A 14,092-nucleotide genomic window follows, 5' to 3' on the forward strand; every position below is an offset into this window, starting at 1 on the left:
AGGTAGGGCAGTTCTAGTGGTGAAGAACTCCTTCAGATTTTGTTCACCTGTGAATGTCTTAATTTCCCTAAGTTTTTGAAGGAGAAAAATTGGATATAAAATTGGATATAAAATTCTTGGCTGGCAGTTGTTTTCTTTAAACACCTTAAGTTTTTCGAAGTACTGTCTTCTTTTCATTCATTGTTAAGTTTTCTTTAATGACTCTCATCTTCCTGAAGGTCAAGTGCAGGCAGATAGGTAATGGCAAGTGAAGTTCACTTGAAGATCTTGCCCTGATTGAATGCTTTGCCCACATGATAGAAGGCCCCCTCTCAGGAAAAGTACTCGTGGACAAGTGACTTTTTCTCTTCATTGCCAGGATCCAGCTTTTTTTATGTGTATGATTCATAATCTACCTGCCAATCTGGACTTGGAGGAAAAGCAAGTTCCTGGGCTTGGAAGGCCGATTCTCCAGGAATGGAGCTGCTATTGTTGGTTCCCAAGAAGATGACACTCTTAACGGCATTCTTCCTTAGAGTTTTCCAATCATTGGAATATTCCAGTGATGAAGTGGTAGATCATGGAGTCTGCATGAGGTCTTCTGGGAAGTGCTACTCAGAATACCACAGGCTCCAGCCATCCTTATCAATGTGCTCTCCAAAAATAGAGCAGTGCCACAGAAAGTGCGTCCTATTTGGAATTCTTGTGCTTTGATTCATTTAACACAGAGATACTCTTGGGTATGGGAATAAAGGGATCTTTGACATTTGACTTGGTAGTCAGCACTTGCTCACATTCATCCATCTTCTCCTCAGAAGCAGGGTAGCTATCTTTTTCTCCTCTTTCTGCTCACCCTGATACTTCCGCTTCTCCTTCCATGGGCCTTGCCACTATTTTCATGAGGTGTCCTTTTAACGCTGGGTCTATGCAAGTTTCTTAGCATCAAACTTGGTGGGCCTCACAGAGTTCAATCTCTCCCAAACACATCTCAGAACTGGGGCTGCTTAATGCAAGTGAGGAACCAGCCATCGGTATTGGGGAAGTCCTAGTAAAAAGCAGGTTCAAGGAGCTGTTTATAGAGCCAACACAAGGTACAGACAACTGTGATGTCAGCCAGTGTCTCACATTTATCAACCAGGTAAGTCCTCGTCTTCAAGTGAGCTTCTGGCCATCCCAGAATCACCTCACTTCCCCTTTGTGTTGTCTGTGGTCTGCATGTTGTGGTGCTTGGTGCACAAGGTTGGGAACACCCAGGTACTGGCTTGGGGCCCTATTTCGCTGTCAGTAAAGCTCAACCACAGCAGCGCCTGGGCTGCGGCCATTAGAGTACTTCCCTGAGGATCCTCATTGCTCACATAGTAGGCAATGGCAGTGCTCTCATGCACACAGAACCCATCAGCACTCTCAAATCCTGCACTCTGGAAATATTTCCTCTCCTTTGCATCCAATGGCCTAGTCAACATATGACTGTTATTTTACTTCATGTTTTTCCTGTTTGGTGTTCTGTGGGCTTTTTGGATATTCATTTTCACTTTTTTTTTTTTTTTTCCTCATTTTCGGAAATGCTGTGTCATTATGACTCTGAATATTATGTCAGCCCTTTTCTCTTTCTTCTCCTCTTGGACTCCCAAAATGTATACATTGGTTTGCTTGATGGCATCTTTAAGATATCTCACACTGTTTTCAATTTTTTAATTTTGTTTCTTTCTGTACCTCAGCCTGACTAATTTTAAGTATGTTGCCCTTGGTTCTTTCTTCTGCCAGCTCCAGTATGCTCTTGAAAACCTGATGGTAGGAAAGTGGACTTGGCCCAGTGGTTAGGGCTTCCGTCTACCACATGGGAGGTCGGCAGTTCAAACCCCAGGCCTCCTTGACCCATGTGGAGCTGGCCCACGCACAGTGCTGATGTGCACAAGGAGTGTCATGCCACACAGGGGTGCCCCTGCATAGGGGAGCCCCACGTACAAGGAGTGTGGCCCGTATGGAGAGCCGCCCAGCGTGAAAGAAAGTTCAGCCTGCCCAGGAATGGCGCCACACACACGGAGAGCTGACACAGCAAGATGACGCAACAACAACAAAAAAAGAGACACAAGATTCCCATGCCGTTGAGAACAACAGAAGCAGACAAAAGAATACACAGCAAATGGACACAGAGAACAGACAACTGGGGCGGGGGCGGGGGCGGGGGCGGGGGCGGGGGGGGAGGGAAGGGGAGAGATATAAATAAAAAAATAAATCTTAAAAAAAAAAAGAAAACCTGCTGGTAATTTTTCATTTCGGTTATTGGAAGTTTCAACTCCAATAATTCTGCTTGGATCTTTTAAAAATATTCTGCTCTTCACTGAGATTCTCATATTATTCATTCATTGTTTTCCCGATATCTTTTAGTTCTTTCTCTATATTTCCTTCATCTCCTTGAACAATGTTAATATTTCTTAGAGGCTTTGTTTAGTATGTCCACATTCTGGAATCTTATTCTCTTTTTATGAATGGGCTGTATTCCCAGCTTCTTTCTTTGTATTGTATGCTTCTTTGCACACTGACATTTTAATATTTTAAGCTGTTAACTCTGGGATTTATTCCCAAAGTTGTCTTTTTTTTATTTCCTAACATACTGGTGATAAGACAAAAATTTTCTTAAGCTTTTGCCTTCCTCTCAGGATAGTCTGCACAAAGTGAATGCAGTGTGCAGGGTATTCCTTATCTTTCTGATCTTGATTCTTGCCCTTGTTTTCCTTGTTATTTGTTTTGTAGTTACCCTGTTTATAAGATTTTGATTGTCCAATCCATTTTCCATGAGACATCCTTGCAATCCCTGGATTATAAAGCCAATAAGAATTGTCCCGGAGAGTTTTCTTGTATTCTTTCTCATACTTTTGTTTTCTATACCTGTTTTTACCTGGTGGGTAAATTCTGGGAGGAAGGGTTCACAAGAGGTGATTTTTCCAAATCAGTCATTCCCAGTCAAAAGAGGGCCAGAAAACATGAAGGGGCACATACCAGTTCCAATGTGACCTGCTTTCTCAGCACTACGGAGGCAGTTAGATGAGGGACTATATTTTCTGGGCAGGCTAAGAATCTTTGCTTTGAGTAGCCATGAAAGAAGCTCTCATCACCCTTCTCGGTCTCCTTTCCAGGTTTGATAAATGGATTAGATCACAAACATTTCAAAGTATCTCTCAATCAATCACTTTTAGGGGAAAAATAGGTCCAGAGTTCATTGCTCTACTTCATGTACAGAGAATGGATTTCTTCCAAGACCATTACATGTAGCACTAGTGAACAGAAACTCTGAAATATTGAATATAGTGAACATGCTCATTTTATTGTGCTTCTATTTATTGTATTCATTTATATTGCATTTTTACAAGTTTCATGTCAATCCTGCCTCTAACATCTAGTGGCATCATTTTTCCAACAGTATGTACTCCATTTGTGCCTTTATATTACATTTTGATAATTCTAACAGCATTTCAAACTTATAAATTATTATTATGTATGTTATTGTGTTTGGGATCAGTGACTTTAATGTTATTATTTTAATTGTTTTGGGGTGTCATGAACCATGCCTATACAAGGCAGTGAGCTTAACTGATGAATGTTGTGTGTGTTCTGACTGTTCCACTAACACACCATTTCTCTATCTCTCTACCTATACTCAGGCCTCTTTAGACCCTGAAACACAAAGATATTGAGCTTATATTAATTACTATCCCTACAATGGCCTCTAAGTTTTAAAGTGAAAGAAGAATCACATGTCTTTCACTTTAAATCAAAAGTTAGAAATTATTACTGTTGGTTAGAAAGGTATGTCAAAAGTCAAGATTGGCCAAAAGTTAGGCCCCTTGAGCCAAACAATTAGCCAAGTTATGAATGCAAAGGAAAATTCTTGAGGAAATTAGAAGTGCTAGTTTAGAAATGATAAGAAAGTGAAAAATCTTTATTGTTGATGTGAAGAAAAGTTTAGTGGTCTAGATAGAAGATTAAACCACCTCAACATACCCTCAAGCCAAAGCCCAATCCAGAACAAACACATCTCTGTTTGAGGAACTTTTATTCAAAGTATGCAAAATTCTTAAAACCAAACAATTAATAAATCACCAATCCAATTATAAACTGGGAAATATGCTGAATAGACACTTCACAAAGGAAGATAAACAGATGGCAAAAATGTGTAGAACTAGTTATTCATATCCAAGAGAATGAAATAGGACCCGTACCTAAAACCTTGTGCAAAAGTTAACTCAAAATGGATCAAAGACCTAAATATAAGAGTCAGAATCCTAAAAAGAAAAACCCAAATGAATTTTAGAGAAGCATCTTCAATACATTATAGTAGGAGGTGGTTTCTTAAAACTTACACCCAAATCATGATCAAGAAAAGAAAAAATAGATACATGGGAGCTCTTAAAAATTGAATATTTATATATTTCAAAGGACTTTGTTAAGAAGTTGAAAAGACAACCTACTCAATGGGAGAAATTTTTTGGAATATGCTTATCTGATAAGTGTTTAATGTCCAGGATATATAAAGACATCCTACAATTCAATGATAAAAACACAAACCACTCAATTTAAAAACTGACAAAATCATTGAACAGGCGTTTTTCCAAAGAAGAAATAAAAATGGATAAATACACATGAATTTTGGACTAAGGAAAACATTCAAAGTTTTACTGCAGCAAAATCAACAACTCCGTGATGACAGTGAGAATCACTGAGTGTACACTTTGGATATATTATAAAAGGCATGGGAATGTATAACACAGTGAAACATGTGGTGGAGATAGATTGTGAAATACAGTACTGAGAGTGTTCTCTAATGAACATATCAAATGTACAATACTAACACATAGTGTTAATAATAGGGGGTGTATGGACAAAATATATCAAGTGTACCCTATGGCCCATAGGGTGATCATATTCTTCAATAACAAGGAGCCCATGGTCATGCCATTTAAATAAGCTGTGATCATTTATTTATCTTTCTGAACACTGAAAAACAATTGAATGTGTTTTTAGTATTAAATAAGATAAATGTGCCTGGATAGAATATTTTAAAATAATGCTTCCATAAATATGTTAAGCTGTTATTTTACTTTTTGAAGTATTAATAAAGTTTAATTAAGGGATTACTACCAAGTACCAGCTGATGATGTAACTAGAAAATGACCTTGAATAAAAGGGTCAACTCGGACCAGCAGAATATCTCAGTCTACATATAATACCAGGAGTTAAAAATGCTTTTTGACCTGAATTAAGGGGGAAATGGAAAGGACAAATGAGTTTATATGGCTATGAGTCTCCAAAAAGAGCCGGGAGGTTATCAGAGGGGTTGCCCTTATGCACACCTCAGCAAAGTCCCAGGGACAGATAAAGTAGATACAACCCCGGGAACTGGTTCTTCTGAGGCTACAGAGACCCACAGGTTCTATGGTCATGGCAGATGGAGTTCAGTGCCATGTCAGTTGGCCCTACTTTGGAGTTTGTATTTCTGTGTGATGGAGCTGGACTCAGATGTGATTTTTGTTCACAAGCCACTCCTGTTACTTTTACAGGAACTGTAGTTGGTGCTGGGGTTTAATATATACCCAGAAGACCTGAATCTCTGGACTGAGCATGTGATAGCCAGGCCCTGAGCCTCAATAGACTTCAGCTCCTACACACTGGTTTATTGGACTTACCCCACTCAGCTAACATGGAATTGAAGAAGGTCAACCACCACACCAGGGAGCCAAGTGTGCCTACAACTGAAAGCAGGAGGATTGCATCCAGCATCCATGTGGAATCTAAGCCCCCTCTTGTTACAGATGTGGAGTGGACACAACCATTCCAAGGTCCACAGGATGGAAGAATAGAGTATGGATTAGAGTGGATTTACCGATAATCTATTCATGAACTACTGTGATTAGTAATCGAAGAAAATGTGGCATTGGTGTGGAGAAAGTGGCCATGGTGGCTGCTGGGTGTAGGGAATGGGAAGAAGAGATGAGATGTGGGGGCATTTTCAGGACTTGGAGTTGTCCTGGGAGGCGCTGCTGGGACAGTTACCGGACATTGTATGTCCTCTCATGGCCCACTGGGTGGAATGTGGGAGAGTGTGGGCTATGATGTGGACCATTGACCATGAGGTGCAGCAGTTCTCAGAGATGTATTCACCAAATGCAATGAATGTCTCAAGATGACGGAGGAGATTGTTGTTATGGAGGGAGGAGTGGGGTGAGAGGGTGGGGGCTACATGGGGAACTCATATTTTTTGAGAGTAATATTAAAAAAATAAAGACAAAAAAAGAAAAACAAAAAACAAAAAACAGCACCTGAAAAGATATTCACTATCACTAGCTATTAGGGAAATGGAAATCAATACTACAATAAGATATCATTTTACCCTTACTAGAATCATCACTATTTTTTAAAAATAAACTACAAGCTTTGGAGAGGATGTGGAGAAATAGTAATGCTTGTTCTCTGTTCATGGGAATCTAAAATGGTGCATCACTGCAGAAGGCTGGAATTTCCTTAGGAAGCTAAATATAGAACTGTTATATAATCCCGATATTCCAGTACTACGTAAATACTCAGAAGATTTGAAAGCACATTCACAAACTAACTTCTGCACACTGGTGTTCATAGAGGCATTATTTACAATTTCCAAAAGAAGGAAACAACCCAAGGTTCCGTCAACTGGTGAATGGATGAATTACATGTGTCATATACATGCGATGTAATATTATTTTGCTGTAAGAAGAAATGAATTTTTGATGGATGTGACAACAGGGGTGAATCTTGAAGACATTATTTTGGGTGAAATATATCAGATACAAAAGGACATATATTGTATGAGCTCACTAATAAGAACTAAACTTAATGAGCAAACTCAGAAAGTTAATATCTAGCATATAAATTACTTGAAGAGAGAATGAGAGTACAGAATGTATAGCTGAGGCTTAAATTGTTCAGAATTTGTAATAAGGTAAGTTTGTAAATGTTTTGAAGCAGGTAAGAGTGATGATATCATTATAGTGGGTATAATTAGCATCACTGAATTGTAACTGTGATTGTGGTTGAAAGGGGAAATACTGAATCATGTATGTTCCTAGGAGGAAAACTAGAGAATGAAATATGGAATTGTAAAATATAGTGATCCCTGTCTTGGAAAATGAGTGCGGTCAAAATTACAAATATAGGACTATTTTTTCATAAATGAGAACAAATGTATGTTACTATTACAATGCATTAATAATAGAGTGGTATCTTGAAAATATACATCCAAAGCAAACTATCTATTGCCAGACTGTACTGTAAGACAATATATCAATATTCATCAATTGTCAAAAAAATCCCCACATTTTACTAAGTGAAAGACAACTGAAACAAAGTTCTACATTTTGTATGATGACTCCATTGATATAAAATGTAAATATAAATAAATGTATAGAGGTGGAAATACATTACCAGTGATGTATGTTAGGGGAATGATAGTGATTAAAATGTGACGCTAATGGGTAGAAAATTTTTCTTTTTGGAGTAATGAAAATGTTCTAAAATTGATTATGGTGATGAAAGCAGAAATCTATGATTTTACTAATAACTATAAGAAAATGAAATAAAACATCCCCAGAAAAAGCACAGATGAGATATTGCCTCTAGTAGACCTGCCCTACTAGAAATGCTAAAGGGAATCAATATTACAGGCTGAAAGAAAAGGACAATAGATAATAACTTGAAGCCATGCAAAGAAATAAAGAAGTCCAGTTAAAGGGAAATCCATAGGGAAATATTCAAACCAATATCATTGCATGTTTGATTTGTAGCTCCTCATTTTTCTTCATTTGATTAAAACTATAAATGAATAAAACCATAATTATAAGTCTATGTTAATAGACTTATAAATATGTAATTTTTGATAATAGAATAAAAGGGACAAAGCTGTGTAAAAACAGAATTTTGAATTTTATTAAAGCAAAATTGACATCAATTTATGATGTTAATTTTAATAGAAGATGGGCATAAATAGAAAAGAAGAGGTAATTAAATGATAAACTAAAAATCAAAAAAGTCAATATTGGAGAAACTGAGAAAACATATACAAAACATAAAGAAAAATAAAGTGGCAGGTAAGTCCTTATCAATTCTACTTTATCAAGGATTACATATGCTATTAATGGATTAAACTCACAATTAATGTACAGAGACTGACAGAATGGATTTTTTAAAAAATGGTCTAAGTCTATGCTATTGACAAGAAACTCAATTTAGATCTAAGGCAAATAAGTTTAAAGGAAAAGTATGGAGTAGATAATCCATGCAAATATTAACCAAAGAGAATTGTGGCTGTACTAATAGCAGACATAACAGAATTTAAGTCAAAAATTGCTATAAGTCACATTAAGTCATTAAATTTTGATAAAAGGGTCAATCTACCAAGAATGTACAACAATTCTAAACATATGTGGAAAAACAACAGAGCCCCAAAATATATAAAACAAATGTTGGCAAATCTGAAGAGAGAAGCACACAATTGTATAATAATATTCAGAGATTTCAATATCTCAATTTCAATAATGGATAGAAAAAACAATGAAAGATCACTACGCAAGTAGTGAATATAAAACACACATCATGCCAAATAGATATGACAGACATTGAGGACACTCCACTCAAAAGTGCACGGTGCACATTTTACTTACGTGCACATGGAATACTGTCTAGAAGAAACTATATGTTTGGCCACAAAACAAGTTTCTATCAGTGCAAATGAATAAAATATTCAAAGTGTTCTGCCAAAAGATTAAAGCTACAAACAAAGAAGAGTAGAAAAATTGGGAATTTCATGAATATGTATAAATTAAAATCGCTAAAAATTTCATCAAAGAAGAAATCTAAAGGAAATTACGAAATATTATGAGATGAATGAAAATTGAAACACAGCATACCAAAACTTACGGATACAATAATGCAGTCATCTGAGGAAAATTTGTACCTTCCTTCTTCATTGGCCTTTGCCATTGCACTTGTGGGATTGTGCTGTTTTATTGGGCAATGTGACAGAGCTCCCCTGACTAGGAACTCAGCACTCCTTCAGTTGTCATTTGTACCTGTAACTACTATGAAAATACCCAATACACATAACATTTTTATGTGCCCTATATACATGCCCTGGAGAACTCCTTCCCAACCATGCGCCCCGCCCCCCCCAATAATAACACCCTACACCAGCATTACCCCTGCCATAGTTGAACCCCTCTGTGGTCCAAAACTTCTTAAAAAATGAAACCTAATATATTGCCAAATTCAATTAATAGGAAAATGAAATAGTAGTGGTAGGTTTAAAGGTTAGAAATAGAATACATTTTAATTTAGAAAAACTAAAATAAAAATAAATTGGGGTATTAAAAAATGAAAAATATTTTAAAACTTTGTTATTGACATTTTGCCTTTCATCACCATAAAAGGTATTGCCCTGTATGTACAGTGGCAAGGCAATTTCTTTCATTTCTTATTCAGTGTCTACATCCTTTCTTCTATTTTTTTTCTGATTTTTAATTTTGTCTTTAAAAATGTTTCAGATGACAGTAATTCACATATACAATATAGGGGATTCCCATATATCCTTCCCCAGCAAAAGGTGGAATCAATCCAAATGGTCATCAACAAATGGATGGATAAGTAAATGTGGTATATACATAGAATGGAATGCTACTCAGCTATAATAAGGAATACAGTACAAACACATGAGATAACATGGATGAATCTTTAGGACCTTATATTGAGTGAAGCAAGCTGAGCATTGAAGGAAAATATTACATGACCTCTCTGATATGAAGTAAGCAAACCAAGCTGTCTCAGATAATAGACTAAAAGGTAGTGTGGGGGGAGGGGGCAGAGGGGAAGATTGTGAGCTGACGCCTACATGTATGAAATCTATGATAAGCTGGAGGTAAGTATTTGTACAGGGAAGGGATAAGATGGGGGCATAGGGATACGTTTGGGTGGGACTTTGGAAGTTTGAGGGGGACTAAGATTGGGAGGATGGGTCAGATGGCCCAAGGAATTGCAGGGTGGACTGGGGGGAACAGTTAAACATGGCAGATTGTCAGGTATGTGGTTGAAGCTATGATGTTGAGAAACCTTTTTAGAAAATATAACAAGGAAGGATTATCTTTTAAGGTGCTTAAGAGGAGGCATCTGGCACAGGGGCAGGCTTCTAGGGAATATGTGAGTGTTCATTTTGTTATAGTGTCTTATATCATTGGATGGAGACCCATACAATGAGCATAAGGGTGTACCCACATACTGGGGAGGCCTAATGCTCTCAAACAGAGGGAATTGTGTCTCTAGAGAGAATTGGAGGCTCCCAATGGGTTAGGGCAGTCTGGTATGTCAAGCCCTCAGCATTGTTGCAAGTATCTATGACTCTATTCCTTCAAGTAGTGAAGACTGTTTGTCACTGTGGGCCCTGAGGGGAAGGGTAGAGACGTATAGGATAGATGGAGCAGGGTAACTGGGGAGCAATGGAAGTGTTCCACCAGATAATGCAATGATGAATATAGGACATGTTAAATTACACCAAAAATGTATAAAAGTCTATAGGCTAAAATGTAAACCATAATGTAAAATATAAAGTAACTAAAAATTTAGAAAATTGTACAGTCTAAAATAAAAATCATAATGTAAACTAAAATGAAACCATATTTGATAGCTTTGTTTCACTATCTGTACATCAGCTGTAGCAAATATAATATGAACATGTAAAAAGATCATTATATCTCTTTAATATATCATATTGTACAGGTTGTAATAGTAAACCACATTTTCTTTTGATTTATCTTGAGTCAGACATGCTTTGAAATAACCATTCAATGTAGACATTTCAGCCTCATTTCATTGGTAAGGAATCTTACATTGATAAAGGAAATAATTTAACCAAGATCACATGAATAATGAACAGCATGGTATGGCTGCATTCCAGTGCCTGTTCCTAAATTTTGTGACATTCCCCATGTACTATGGCTGGTTAAGTTAGCTGAACATAGATTGTACAGAAGAAATCTGAATATTAGATTCTACCTTATCTCCCTCATCTCAAATACCATTCCTTGCACAGAGGAAACCCAGCTCACATTCTTCTTGCTTATTTGGAGTCCCTCTTCATTTCTCTCAACATAGTAATTTGCTTGCCTATAATTAATTATCTTAACTCAGGTTTGTAATCTCCTATTTGTATCTGAAATAAAATTCTCCTTTGTAGAATTGCTTAAATGATTTGTCCTAAAACCAGGCTGCACAAGCCCATGCACACACACACTCACTTATACATATGTATACATATATTTTCATACCCAGAAATATATTCTAATACAATTTATCTGTTTAATGCTTCTTGTTCCTTTTTAGAGTAGTTTGGCATCTCATAGAATACTTAGTAAGGAAGCAAAGAAAAAAATAAAGAGGCACAATACAGCAAATAAGGAGTAAATCTATAAAGTAAGATCATTACTTACACATCACCTCTTTGTGAATCCTCCCTCTTGTCTCACTTAAAATATAGGATCCTGGTGGTTGTGATGTGACTTCACTGTTAACGGGAGTATAAACAATAAGAAATCCGCACAATACCAAATTGCCTCAGAAAATTCTGCTTTCTAGCATTTCCAGTTTCTTTGAAGAGTGAGGCACATATATTAATGACACAAATGTGGTATACATAGAATCACATTTACTTTCAGCAAGATTGCACTATGTTCCTATTTCTTGGTCCATCAAATATGTAGCCATAAACTAACTGATTTTTATTTGAATTGATAAAGGATATTCAGGAAAACATTTTATATACCAAAATTACTAGAAATAACATTTTTCATAATAATTATTGTATTAAATTATATCCCTAATCTGTGTAACTATTAGCCATTAAATCTAGAGATCCATGAAAAAAGGAACTTTCCTTTGCTTATAATCAATCTTTGCACATAACCTGTTACTGTATATTGAACTAAAATGTTGATTTGAATTGAACAGATCTGATGAAGTACATTGAAATCATATGGCCTGATGGACCACTAAATTCTGTGTACCTTCTGGCCTCCATTATGAATTATAGGGGTAGATATGATAGAAGTCTCAGCAATGTCTTTGTTTTCTAAGGCACTAAGCAAGGTTGATAACCAGTCAATGAACGAAAGACACTCAAATGTCATAGGAATTATTAGATAAGCAGAGTCTGAATATGCTTTAATATGGAACAAACAAGGGATCTAAATGATATAAAGTTCAAGAGCCTAGAATATAGATTTTAATCATCAGTTTAAAAAACTATGTGGGGCATGTTCATTGGATCTTGAAAGATAAATAAGGAAAAATTAAACAGCCTCCATGTCATATTAAAAAAAAAGGTAGATATTAAAGTAGGATTACTTAAAAAGGGTGATCAGTAATGTAAAATAAATACAAAGAATAAGCAAAACTTCTTTGGAAGTCAGTCAGAGTGTTCTCAAAGTAGTCCAGGAAAAGACAGTGGAAATTAGATTTTCTCATAGCTTCTTGCTCTTCTATAGCTTTTGTCTCCAACTAGGATAATTCAGGCTTATATTTTAGGCAATGACATATTTTGACATTTATGAGAATTGGAATTTTTCAGTACACTATGTGATAGTCATGTTCAAATAATTATTTTTAGTAGTCTAATGAGATCCTCACTTTAAGAGTAACCCAACTTTTATAAGGGAAATGTTTCTGCTGAACTTAGATAATAGACAATATAAATGATATGCTTTGTTTGGAAAATTTACTTAAGATAGAAACATCCAAACCATCTATCCATTAAAGAGGTTACTAGGTAAAGAAACCCCAAAATCTAGATAAATACAATTTTCAAGTTTTATTGCACACTAACAAAGAGTGTTTAATTCAGATGCTTTGGAAAACTAAAAATTTTAAGGAACCTATCCCATATAGTTTTGCTCCTCGCCCCATAGATAATAGTGTTCACCATGGGTGGGACCAGAACATGGATATTGGCCACAAATATGCAAACATGGGGTGCCACATTGTGCCCAAACCTGTGGGTGAGAAAAGAGAAGAAAGCTGGAGTAAAGGAAACTAAGCTGATAGAGACATGGGAGCTACAAGTGCCCAAGATTTTGAGTCGAGCATCCTTGGATGGCAGGTGGAAGAGAGTATGGAGAATGAAGACATGGGAACAAATGATCAATATGAAGTCTACTCCACCAGTAAGGACAGCAACTATTAGCCTGTAGGCTCTGCAGATTCTTGTCTCTGCTTAAGCAATCTTGTTTAGTGCCATGAACTCACAGCATGTGTGGGAAATAATATTGGTCCTTCAATAGGGAAGCCAATGTAGTAAGAAGGTTGAGTAACTGAGAAGTGCAGTACCCTGGAGTGTGATGGCTAGACCCATTCCTCTAATTACTGTGAGTGTCTGAAGAGCTGAATGTCTTAATGGGTTAGAAATGGCTACATAACAGTCAAAAGCCATGGCTAGGAAGAAGCCAGACTCCATGTTGGAGCAAAAGTGAATGAGGAAAAATTAAGTGAGGCAGGCTTCAACACAAATCTTTCCATCATAGAACCAGAAGAGGCTGACAAGTTTTGGCATAGCTGTAGTGATTACAATAAGGTCTGCCACAGACAGCCTGCAAAGGAAAAGGTACATTGGCTCATGGAGACTGGGGTCTGTCTTGATGATAAACAGAAGGGAACAGTTTCCTACAAGGACCAGAAAGTAGACCACACAAAAGGGGATGGAGGTCCAGACGTGGGCAGCCTCCAACCCAGGGATGCCAATGAAAGTGAAGGTTGAATATTCATTTCATTGTAAGCTGACATAACATATGTTAGATTGTTTAGATTTCTCTTCAGGAATTTTCTGCAAAAGCAACATCATATCAATTTTTACATTTTTTCAATCTCTGATCATTTAAGAAAGCTGAAAGGCAGGGAATAGTAGATAATTGGATATTAACAATACCTGTAAACATTTAGATGGAAATTTCATCTGACAGAGTGCAAGTTATTATTTCAGAGTCAAATTGTCTCTTAAATGGCACCACCGAAATAAATACATAGATTGCCTCTTTAATGGGAAGTGTAA

At 36.7% G+C, this 14,092-nt stretch overlaps 2 pseudogenes; both read right to left on the reverse strand.

Annotated features, from left to right (window-relative positions):
- Positions 1-254: 254 nt before the first annotated feature.
- LOC101437235 (elongation factor 1-gamma-like) lies at positions 255-1,442 on the reverse strand (annotated as a pseudogene).
- Positions 1,443-12,883: 11,441 nt separating this feature from the next.
- LOC105747427 (olfactory receptor 52D1-like) lies at positions 12,884-13,827 on the reverse strand (annotated as a pseudogene).
- Between the last annotated feature and the right edge of the window lie 265 nt (positions 13,828-14,092).

The sequence above is a fragment of the Dasypus novemcinctus genome, chromosome 10 (genome assembly GCF_030445035.2).
Source record: "Dasypus novemcinctus isolate mDasNov1 chromosome 10, mDasNov1.1.hap2, whole genome shotgun sequence".
NCBI lineage: Eukaryota > Metazoa > Chordata > Mammalia > Cingulata > Dasypodidae > Dasypus > Dasypus novemcinctus.